Source organism: Trichosurus vulpecula, chromosome 6, assembly GCF_011100635.1.
Source record: "Trichosurus vulpecula isolate mTriVul1 chromosome 6, mTriVul1.pri, whole genome shotgun sequence".
Lineage (NCBI taxonomy): Eukaryota > Metazoa > Chordata > Mammalia > Diprotodontia > Phalangeridae > Trichosurus > Trichosurus vulpecula.
The window spans coordinates 106,843,788-106,854,352 of NC_050578.1; positions in this window are offsets into that span (position 1 = coordinate 106,843,788).

Here is a 10,565-nt window from a genome sequence, read left to right on the forward strand (position 1 = left end):
GTGAAGTACTTAGCACAGGTCCTGGTACATAGTGGGCTTTTACTAATACTTGTTCTTTCTCCTTTCCCTTCTTTTTTTCTTTACTCTGTCACTTAGTAGGAAGGCTTCAGTCAACACAAAGGAAACTAAGCAGCCTCACCCTTGCCCCAAATATGGGAAATGTACATTCATACACTACATTCTGTACCTCCTGAAGGCCTTGGAAGGAGATGAAATCATGGGTCCAAAGCCATACAAAACAAATCAATGGCAGAACCAGGCAGGCTTCTGATGACCAGACTGGTTCTTTGATCATTAGTTATAATTCTGAAGCTTAATTGTCTGGATCAGGATACCAGACTTAGGATGCCCTGCTTGGGAAATGTGTGCAGGACCTCCATACTGAATGCTGTGCCCTCTCCATGGTAACCTTTTCTAACAAACCAAGAAGCCCATCATCCTCTTGGTGTTTAACATCATCCCATCCAGCTCTAAATATATGATACTACATTACCGCTCTTTTCCTGGTTTTACTATAAACCCATGTCATATGACTTTCTAGCCTGGAAAACAGAAAACTTAGTAGAGGAAACGATTCCTGTCTTCAAGTATTTGAAGACCGTCAAATAGAAGATTGATTCTACTTGTCTCTGGACGTAGAATGAGGAGCAAAGTTGGTAGGGGTAGAGAGGTTATCAAGAAGCAAATTTAGGTTGCTTTTTTTTTTGTCAGGGAACATTTTCTCTTTTGAAAAAAATATACACACACATAATACACACGCATAATACATACATATATGTATATGTGTGTATAATTTGGAGGAAATCAGAGTTAAGTGATTTGCCCAGGGTCACACAGCTAGTAAGCATCTGAGGCTGGATTTGAGCTCAGGTCCTCCTGATTCTAGGACTAATGCTCTATCCACTCCACCATCTAGCTACTCATAGGGAGTACTTCCTAACAATTAAAGCCATTCCAGTGTGGAACTGGTTGCCTTGATAGGTAGTGAATTCTCCATCTCTGGAGGTCTTTAAGGAAAAAGACAGATTCCCACTTTTTGGATGTCAGAAAGACAGGTATAGGTTTGGCCTAGGTGGTTCCTGAGGTCCCTTCCATCACTGAGATTCTATGATCATCTGTAAGTCTATGAAATAATCAGCACAAGCAAGAACTTGTCTGAACATTATGCTGCTGCTGCTATGATTTCCTGAAAGAGAGGAGTCTGGTGAGCAACCATAGCTGTGTCCTGGGATGGTGCTATAGCCTGAGGGAAGGAATGAGTGATCAATCCATTCAAAGGGTTGCTTTGTCATTTTATAGGGCAATTCCTTGGCCTGGTTGTGAGGTTAAGCCCCTATGACCCTTCTCCTTTTCCACTGAAAGACACTCAGCACTTTAGCTGACATGAGCTGATTATAGAGGTGGTCAGAGCAGCTGGAAATGACCAACTGGTGGTGCAATTGAGGGGGGACAGTGTGGGCTGATTCACTTTTTGTTTTAGGACAAACTTGGAAAACAGTAATGTTATGGAGAGAATAGTGAACTTAGACTCAGGAGATTTATAAATCTACATTTTGTGTGAGGGACAGAATTGGAACAAAGTAAAAAAAAATGAAACAATCTTTGCTCTCAAGGAAATTATATTACATAAGGGGTAGGGAAGTTACAACATTAATAGACACATACAGGATAAATACAAGGTTAATTTTTCAAGGGCAGCACTAGAAAGGACCAGATTTCAAACTTGGGCATTTGAGCCAAATCTTAAAGAAAACTAGGCAGAGGAAAGATGGCAATATGTCCTGGGCGTAAGGGGGTTAGTCAGTACCAAGACACAGAGATGGAAGATGGGATGTTTCGTATGAGGAACAGGAAGGAGGCCAGTTTGGCTGAACCATAAATTGGTTGTGCCAATTATAGGTTATACAAAAAAATGAAAAAAAGGAGAATTCACAACAAATGAAGAAGAAATAAAAGAAATTACTAGAAACCACAAGAACTAAACTGAAAAGGCCCTAGGTAATAGGTAGCCCAGTGGATAGAGCACTGGGCCTGGAGTCAGGAAGACCTAAGTTCTAATCTGCCCTTGGACACTTACTAGCTGTGCGACCCTGGGCAAATCACTTAACCTTGTTTGCTTCAGTAAGACTCATTTTTGTGAGTTCAAATCTGGCCTCAGATATTAACTGTGTGACCCTGGGTAAGTCACTTAATCCCGTTTGCCTCAGGTTCCTCATCTGTAAAATGAGCTGGAGAAAGAAATGGAAAACCACTCCATTATTTCTGCCAAGAAAACCCCAAACAGGATCACAGAGTTTTATGCAATTGAGACCACAATAGGGAGCCATTGGAAAATATTAATTTCCTCCTTTCCTCCCCTCCATATCTCCCCACATCAAGATCAGAGAAACTTGAACTGAGGGAAAAGCACCAAGAAGAGGGAGAGGTTGAATGTATTAGAGAAATAGATCACTGATGGAACATGGTCCCAAAGAAAATGAGAGGGGATGGGAACAGGAGCACAGGTGGAAGAGTGAACCTTGGAAAGGAGGGTCACCAATGTAAGTGACAGCTGGGGGTAATAGCACTGGTGCTTATGCTATAATATGCTCAAATGAAAGTTCAATCCAGTATAGACACAAATGATGAGCTGATGGTTTAAAATATGATAGTTCAGCATCCTCCTCTCATTAGAGAAGTGGTGAACTGTGGGACAGGAATATTGTATAGACCATCAGATGTGGTTGCTGTGTTGTTTGGTTTTGCTTAAGGGTTGTGTCCTTTGTTGTAAGAGAAAGCTTGTGTGTGTACGTGTGCATGTATGTGTTGCATAAGCTCTTTCCACGGCTTCCAATCTCCTACACCATACCCTTAAATTCCCTGCTTTCTTTTTTTTTTCCTGGAGAATCTATTGCAAAGTGAAAGACTTAAGCACTGAGGAAACTTTGAGCCATCCCCAGTTCTGGCAGGATCAAATGAAAAAGCAAACTATGATAATCAGGCTTAATGGATAGAGGCTTGGTCTTGCTATTATAATCTTCTCAGCTCTTGAATGTTTCCAGGACATCATCTGAGTGTACTGGCCTTTCTCCTTTCAGCTTCAGACACCCAGAGTGAAAGAGCATAAGCCCTGACCAAATAGAGTCACTGGTACTGCTTAGAATAAAATCAATGACAGAGAAATTGTAGGATTAACTAAAATCCCTTGATTTTGCAAAGTAAAGAAGTCATTGGTGATGCTGAGATGGGGAAATGAATTCATCTGTGCTCGACTCAACTTTCTTTAATGTCGAAAGTCTGTGGCAATATCAATAAACACAGCATTGGACTCAGACTAAAAGCAAAGAGAGTTCAATATAGGATGGAAAAGGTCATTTGGTCCATTTCTTGGCCTCCTGGAGGATATTTTTTTTAATGGTCCAGTACAAAATTAAGAAAAACATTCACAGAGTGCGTTGTTGAAAGATTCAGATATATTTGAGCATGGCCTGATCTCTGTTTCCTGAATTGCTTAATGTTTTATAATATTCTGAGTGACGTTTTAGACCAGCAGGACTAGAAAAACATATGGACTCATTGGCTTTTAGAAATAGGACATAATGTAGAGACAGTGCTCTATTTACATTCTGAGGCTACTAGGGAGTCATAATTACTTAGAAACCATGTTAATAATTTAAAGGAAGGAGGTTCAAATGAGGATAAGTCTTCATGCTTTAGCAAAGAATGGAAACTAGTTGGAACTTAAAGACTGCCAATATGAGTTACATTTGGGATACTTAATATTAATCATTCTGTATATAGCAAACATTTATAAGGCATCTGCAGAGCACTGTGGTAGGTGTTGGAGAGGTACAGAGTTGAGGTAAGACATCCTTGTAGAGGAAGAACAATCTTGAAAGATTTTAAAACTTTTCAATACAATGATAAACTATAAATCCGGAAGATTGAACATGAAACATGGCTTTCACCTCTAGCCACAAGGATGACGAACTTACAATGCAGAGAGACATATATTTTGGGGCTTGGCCAAGGAATTTATTTTTCTGGGCTGTGCATGCTCATGAGGAATTTTATCTATCTATCTATCTATCTATCTATCTATCCATTTATTTATTTATTTATTTTTGTTTGATTGGGGGTGGGGCAGGGTACTGGGAAGGACAAATTATAAATGCATGTAAAAATAAATAAATTTATTTTAAAGAAAATATGTGTTTATTGTCCTCGAGGAGAGATAGTAGGAGGCTAAACACTAACACAAGTAGCTATTATCTATACTATTAGGTAATAATTATCATCATAGTGAATATAGATGTATATACTATATACTATACTATATATTTTACTATACTATACTATATATTTCAATTTAGCTTTAGGTTTGCAAGGCAAATACACTATCTATTTCACCATTTCCCAATCTCCCCCTGCCCCGCCCAGTTGTCTCTGTGATCATCTCCAATTTATCCTGACTATATCTTATTTGCATGTTGGTTCCCCATTAGAATTTGAGCTCCTTGAGAGCAGAGGCTGTCTCTGGTCTTTCACTGAATCCCCAGAGTACAGCCTGGCTGTATGTCCCTTAACCTCTCATTGCTCCAGGGAGTTCTCTGAAGTCTTTAATGTTGCAGAGAAAGTGCTTACCTCCACTGGTAGAAGGAGTTTCCTTACCTGTGAGTTCCTATGCCAATGAAAACACAACTGGAAGCCCTGTGTCTAGCCTATGGTGTTTGTAAGAGGTTTTGAAAGACATACTCCTTGGAAGAAAAGTGACATTGAGTTATCTCCATATGCAGCTGTTTGATGCTGTATAAAAATCATCAAACATGAGAACTGGAAAGGGGCTTTGTTGGTGTTTAGTCATTTTCAGTCGTGTTTGACTCTTTGTGACCCCATTTGGAGTTTTCTTGGCAAAGATACTGCCATTTCCTTCTCCAGCTCCTTTTACAGATGAGGAAACTGAGGCAAACAGGGTTAAGCGACTTGTCCAGGGTCACACAACTAGTAAGTGTCTAAGATTGGGGGAGAGGCTTAGAGTTCATTTAGTCCAGTCCCTTCATTTTACAAGTGAGGAAACCTCACACAGGTAGAAAGTGGCAAAGTTATACTTGAAACCAAGTTCTTTGAATTTAAATCCTCTTCTTTTTACACTGAACCACACAGGTAGGGAAACTGAGGCCCAAAGTAAGGAAGTGACTTGTCCAGGATCCAGTTGCCTTACTGTCTCAGGTACTTTCATGAGGAGTTGGTTTAAGACAATACTCCCTCAGAATACCCCTTTCTCCAAATGTAGCCTCAGAGTTGGGCTGGTAAACATCCAGGATGAGTCATGAGAACAAAAATGAATGACTGAAAAATTAATCATGGGTTCATAGAAGGTTAAGACTTGCCCTACAATTACACTTGGCACACAGGTGCATGGTGGGTGCCCGGACCTCCAGGTTAGAGCTGTTGCCTCTGCAGTGAGCTAGTGGGGTTGTTCTTTAAAATGCCACAAACTCTTTCTTTTCATGTTAGGGTTTGGGCTAGGTGTCCCTGCAGATTCCAGTTCAGGAAGGCCTAGAATGAGATGAGAACAAATGGAACCTACAAAGGGCAGTGCTGGATCACAGGAATTATTTCTACTGGGGAGGAACAAGAAACGATTTTATTTTAAAGGGAAAAATCAGTCTAGCCCAGAGAAGGAGTCATCCTGAAATCAGTGGAATTCAGTTCATATGCCTTGAGAGTCAGAGTGGCCCTTTGCAGTGAGACCTGGATTTGGAAAACAGGACCTGGATTGAAACTTTGCTTAAGGCACTTAATGGTTGTGGAGTATAGGCAAACTGATTTGTTTCTCAGAGCCTCAGTATTCTCACCTGTTAAATGGACATAATAATACTAGACCCATTTACCTCACAAGGTTGTGGTGAAGAAAGTACTTTGCAAACCTCAAAGTGCTATACAAATGTTGTTCTTTGAAATTTTCAGTGTAGCCCGCTTATGAACATTAATTATTATGGAATCATCTGATTCCATGGACCAGTATGGTCCTGGCCAGGGGGAAAAGTGCCTTAATAAATCAATTAACAAGCACTTTTTAAGCATTTACTATGTACCAGGCACCGTGCTAAGTATTTGAGACACCAAGCAAAAGCACAAATAATTTTGCTTGCAAGGAGCTTACATTTTCTGTGGGACCCAGCATTCACATAATTAAGTACACATAAGAGCCATAAAGAAGAGGCGGAAGAGAAGCTTAGAGGGCAGTAGCGCGGATCAGTCCAATTTAGGAAGCACCAACTCAGTTCTAGGCACCATGCTACGTGCTGGAAATATAAAGACAAAAATAAAAGCGGAACCTGCCCTCGAGGAGTTTACATTCTATTAGGGAGATTGATCATTTACATCGACAAATAAATACGACATAATCTGAGAAGGGAGAGAGAGAGCAGTAACAATTAAGGGGCATCAGAGGAGATGAAATTTCCACCAGTGGTGGCTGGCGACCTTAGCTAAGCCTGGAAGAAGGCGAAGGATTCCAAAAGGCAGACGTGCGGAAGACGAGCATTCCAGGAAGGTGGGACAGATTGTACAAAGGCCATGGAACCGCGTATGGAATGCTATACTGAGGAATTCGTAAGTTTGGCTGGAACATTGAGGGATGTATAATTAGCTTGGAAAGGTAGGCTGTAGCCAGATTGTTGGAGAGCTTTATATTTTAAATCCAAGAGTTTATGTTTAATCGTCGAAGCAATACGGAATCTCTGAAAGTTCTTGACCAAGGCAGGGAAATGATCAGATGCACCCCAGGAAATTTGTTTGGCTGCTCCTCTGACAGTAATCACTGCAGAAGTGGAAGGGCGCCGGGGTCTATGGGAGAGTGGCTTTGTGCTAGGGCATCCTAGATCCCTTACAAACATAGGGATGCACCACTCAATTAGGCGGCGGAGAGATTCACCTTTAGACTCACCCACCTAATGCAGAATTCCACAAAGACAAGCCCTCCAGACTCGCGCGGAAATCTTGGGAAATATAGTCCAGGGCTGCAGCTCAGACAACAGGAAGCAGAGAGTGCGTGAGGCGCACGCAGATACTCCTGGAGAACTAGCCCTGTCCCAGGGCTGTCTGCTTCTGCTCAGCACATCTTGGCGCCGCCAAGCCTGTGGCTTCCCCAGGACCCCTAGGCGGCAGGAGACTGATCTAGGGCATTCTGGGAGGAGAGCTAGGGCAGGCAGGGCCCCCAAAGCCTTGGCTTGAGGAGCGGCCTTGAGGCTTTCCTGGATGGTCCACCACAGTACTCCAGGGACAGCTTGAGAACAGCTCAGTTCCCCAGAGGCCCCGCCTCAGCCCCAGTCTGGCTGAGAGAGCAGCCTTCCCTCGGGGAGTTCCAGGAGGGATCCTGCGGGGTCACCAGTGGTCTCGGCCTAGCAGCAGGGCAAAGGCCGCCCGGAAAATTCAGGCTGAGCAGTCCCGGAAGCCTGTGGAACTCAAAACAGGAGTAAGCCCCAAGCCCAGCAGCTTACCTCAGGGAGAGGTCCTGAGTGCTGTGATAAAAGAGAGGGGCCCCAGGCACAGCCCCAGAGTCCTGTGAAGGAGAGGCCTAGGCTGGACCATTATACTCAGAACTTGGCAGGAGCCACCAAAACCATTCGGGATACAGAGTTTTCACTTAGTTTGAGCAATACCCAGTTGATAAATCTCAAAGAGGATAGTAACCCCCCAAGCCTAGGTAAAGACAGACATTACAGGGACAACAGGAACAGGAGTACTTGGAAGAAATGAAACAATACAGAATAGATACAAAATACGGATATAGAATGGAAAAGCTAGGGAGAAAAGAATGGCAAAGAAAATGACAACTTAAAAAAGATGAGTGAAAAGTTCACTCAAGAACTGAAGGCCCTGGAAATTAAAATGGGCAGGTAAAAAACAGTAGCTCAACCATACAAGAAGAAATATCGAAACAAACATATTAAAAAAAATTAAGAAATATAACATGAAAAGAACTAACTTGGAACAGGTAAAGGAGGGAAAATCTAGGAATTACTATATTCTCTGAAGAATTATGATCAGAAAAGAAATATGGATACATATTTCAGGAAAGTATAAATGAAAATCCTAAAACCAGTGAAAAAAGGAAATGAAAACAGATACAATTTGTCATTCACCCTTAAGGAAAAAAACAACGAAAAACAAGACTCTAATGAAAATTCCTAGGAACATCAAGAGCTAAAACCCAGAGCTTCCAAGTCAAATAAAAATTACTCTAAGCAGCCAAAAGGAGTTCAAATACCAAGGAGCCACAATAAAGATTATGCGAGGCTTAGCAGCTGCCACTATAAAAGAAGGGTAGAGTTTGGAGTATGATATTCCAAAAGGCAAGAGATAAAGATTTACAACCAAGGATAACTTATTTGGCAAAACTAAGTATAATCCTACAGGCGGAAAATTTTATCTTTAATGAAATAGAGGATTCCCATGCATTCCTGATGGGAAGATCAGAACTGAGTAGACATTTGGAAATTGAAGATCAGGAAACAAGAGAAAGGTACACATTTATATAATTGAAAGGGTATATGTGGGGATTAATTGTTTACATATTATTGGAGGATAAGAAGCAAATGTCTTCTCAGAACTCTAAAATCTTTAAGGGTCATAGAGAAGAGTTGAAATGACATGGACTGTTTTGTTGTGTTTTAATGGTCTTAGAAGAAAGAAAAAGAAAGATGGGTTTGTACTGGAAATAAAAAGAGGAAAAAAGGGAGGGAAACCACTATTGCATAGTAGAAGTTCATAAGATGAAGAGTATATAACTATGGTATACTATGAACCTCATTTTTATCTGAATTCAATAATGGAAGATTGAATATAATTAACCACCCCTGCCACATGCACTCTAAAGGAAAATTGTAAGGGATGGGGACTAACAAGGGGTAAGGGAAGTTTAATTGGGAGGGTAGAGTAGGTAAGGGAATATTCATAAACAAAGCAATCTTGAATGTTTGAGAGAAAAACATGAAGGGAAGATTAAAAGGAAAAGAAGAAAGAGTAAAAAGGGTTGAGGGGCATGGTAAGGAGAAGAGCCACAACAGAGGAAACAGGTTATTTCCCTTAGATCTCAAGTGTTGGGTAAATTCCTTCTCTACTTCCACCTGCTTGTTTATAGTGAGAGAAGTTGGGGCAAAGAGAAGGGAAAAGTAAAAGAGGACCGGATGGAAAGAAATATATAATTATAAATCATAACTGTGAACAGGAATGGTATGAATTCAGTCATAAAATGGAAAAAGAGAAGAATAGATCAGAAAATAGGATTTGACAATATGTTGTTTATAAGAAATTCAAAGTTGTACCAAATAAGGAGTGGAAGAAATATCTTCAACTGAACTAAAAAAGAAGCAGGGATAAAAATCATGATTTCAGATAAGGCCTCAGTGATAGAAAAGATTTAAAAAAAGGCATAAGCAGGGAAATTACATTGTGATAAAAGATTCTATGGTGATGAATCAATATCAATACTTAATATATAAGCACCCCAAAATATAACATCTAAATACTTAAAAGAAAAAGGTAATCGAATTGGAAGGAGAAATATATAGTAGAACTATAATAGTGGGAGACCTTAATGTACCCCTTTTAGACCTAAACAGAGCTAACAAAAAGATAAACAAGAAAGAAATTAAGAACAAGTACAGAACTTTAGAAAAATTAGAGATGATGGGTATCTGGTAGTTACTAAATGGGAAAAGAAAAAAAAATATATTACTCAGCTGTGTCTGGCACTTTTACAAAAATTGACCATGTGTTAGGGCATAAATATTTTAACCAAAAATGTAGATAAGCAGAAATAGTAAACACATAATTTGCTGATTATAATGCAACAAAATTATGTTCAATAAAGAGTTCTTGAAGAAAGAATTATAAAGTAACTGGAGAATAGCTAACATAATTCCACAGAACTGGTGGGTTAAAGAAGAAATTATAAAAATAATAGAAAATTTCACCAAAGAAAATTACATTAATAGACAACATACCATAACTTGTGGAGGGGTAGCTAAAGCAATTCTATGGGGAAAATTTATATCTCTAACCTCTTTTATCAGTAAAACAGAAAGAACAAATCAATAAATTAGGCATATGATTAAAAAAACTTTGACAAAAATAATTTTAAAGTCTCCAACTAAATGACAAAATAGAAATTCTGAGAATTAAAGAAGAGATTAATAAGATTTAGGGCAAAAAACCCCTTTGGATTGATAAAAGTAGGAGCTGATTTAGAAGAAACTGACAAAATAGATAATAGTTGGCTAACTTGATGAAAAGAGGAAAACCAATTGTTTGTATCAAAAATTAAAAAGGAGAACTTATCACTAAAAATTTAAGAGGAAATGAAGCCTATTATTATAAATTGTCTTGCCCAACTATATTCTAACAAACCTGATACCTTAGAAGAAATAGATTAATATTTTCAAAAAAATATAAAATATCAAGATTAACAAAAGAAGAAATAGACAATTTAAATAACGTAATATCAGAAAGAGAAATGTAAAAAGCCATAATGAACTACCAAAGGAAAAAAAAATAATCTCTTCAGGTCCAGATGTATT